This window comes from Aedes albopictus, chromosome 2 (genome assembly GCF_035046485.1).
Source record: "Aedes albopictus strain Foshan chromosome 2, AalbF5, whole genome shotgun sequence".
NCBI lineage: Eukaryota > Metazoa > Arthropoda > Insecta > Diptera > Culicidae > Aedes > Aedes albopictus.
The window spans coordinates 36,999,072-37,001,333 of NC_085137.1; positions in this window are offsets into that span (position 1 = coordinate 36,999,072).

Consider the following 2,262-nt stretch of genomic DNA (forward strand, 5'->3'; position numbering starts at 1 on the left):
AAATTTAAATTTTCGAGTAATAAAAAGGTGTTTTTACTTCAAGTGCCATACCTTTCTCAATTTTCAACCGATTTTCAATCTTTTTTTATGAATTTCTCACGAATTAAATTTCGAATAAACTCGTAGAACATTGTTTTTTTTTCCAAAGTCACGCAAAACATGAGTTTTTGAAGATTTAATTCATTTTTTTCTTCTTTTTACAAAAATTTTTAACTTTAGAGTCCTATAACTTTTTAACCGTTTGACCAATTTTAAATTTTTTAGCTTGCTTTTGTAGATATTTTTGTAGTCTATCTTTGTCCTAAACAAACTTTTCATCAAAGTAGTTATGATACTTTTCACCAAAAACTGCCAAAACATGCCTTAAAACTTGATTTTTTCATGCAAAATTGGAGTTTTTGACGATTATTTGCAATTTTTTACTCCAAACCAGATACTTAGCATCATATTTAGGGATATGGAACACATTGAAGGATTTTTTTTTCAATTTTTTTTTCTCGCATTTCGAACATGAAAATATTTTTTGATTCAGAACACTCCAACTACTGAAGTTTAAGGCGTCCATATGATTATTGAGAATAATTTTTTCACTTTGAGCCCGAAACTAAACATGAAAACCATTAAAATTTTGCCAAAATTATTATTTTCCAATAAAATACGTGTTTCTGAACGGTTTTTCGTATTTATCTATTTTGAAACGTTTTTTTAAAGGTACAGTTTATTCACAGCATTCTCAGGCATCAAAAATATCTACCAAAGCAAGCTAAAAAAATTAAAATTGGTCAAACGGTTTAAAAGTTATAGGACTCTAAAGTTAACAATTTTTGTAAAAAGAAGAAAAAAATGAATTAAATCTTCAAAAACTAGTATTTTGCGTGACTTTGCAAAAAAAATGATGTTCTACGGGTTTATTCAAAATTTAATTTGTGAGAAATTCATAAAAAAAAGATTGAAAATCGGTTGAAAAATGAGAAAGTTATTGCACTTGAAGTGAAAACACCTTTTTATTACTCAAAAATTCGACTTTGGAACGATTGCGCGACCTCTAAATCTCAATATTTTTGGCCTAAACTCAGAGGTTTCTCTTTTTGTGTCATTTGAATCCAAAAGAGCTTACGAATTCCAGGTTTCAACAATTTTTGAAAAATAAGCCGCAGCCTATTCTACAGTCTACACTAAAAATGATCAGCTTACCGAGTTCAAAAAAAACTGCGAACTAGAGTTAGTAAACGTTGGAGTGTTTCGCTCGGAGGGGAGTTGTTGAGGGGGTTTTGAATCAATTCCACCCATTTGAGTAATCAAAATCATTATCCTTACTTTTTCGGTGAAAATTTTCAGAAAATCATCATATATGACGAAGCCACACCCCAAATTTTCAAGAGCACAAATCTGAAGAAGCAAATGACGGTTTGCGTTGATCAGTTGATTGGTTGGTCACCACCAGTGGGTAAGCAATCGATCAACTTTTCAGCGCAAATCGCCATTTGGTTCTTCAAAATTGTGCTTTAGAAAATTTGGCGTGTGGTTTCGTCATATATTCACATTAAAACACTTTTGAAGACAATGTGGCCTGGTCTCAACAAAGGTTACTCAAATACATTACAAGGCTTAGTTTTTAATACACTCGATACCTTTCAACTTATACGCTAAGACTGACGATGGCAATGTATGCCGGCGGATACACAATTTGTCTAATGCAAATCATACTACCAATACTGCACTCTAAACTTCCTTCGAAAAGCCGTTGTTCCCCAAACGATTTTCAATGTTTATTCAAATCATCCATCTAACCCCAAACGTGTACATCGTTATTAGCAGTTACTTGCACGTTTGAGCTCTCTCCCGTAATAGTAAGCTATCTGACTAACGAATTCATTACAATACACTTCCGAGCTCGGCCGAGGCGACGTGGGTGGCCCAGACCCATTCCATCCTTATTGTACTGTACAGCCCAGAGTTAAGTTGTAGTTCTGTGACGTTGATATCATTAACATGACTTAATTCGTGCTCGCTTATCTACAGCAACAACCGTCTGGCTAAGTATTGCAAGCGCCTGTACGTAGTGAAATTGAGATACCGTCTCAAGAGGGGCCCACATCGTCTCCGGCATTCCGCTGCGCTGACACAGAGGATTGTTCTTTCCTGTGGTCGTCAGTCGTCGCAACTACTCAAGAAAGCACACTGATTATTATTCTACGGCGAGACTGACGAGCGTCACTACATTCCACATTGGTCGGGCTCCATACAATGGGGCGGCCAAAA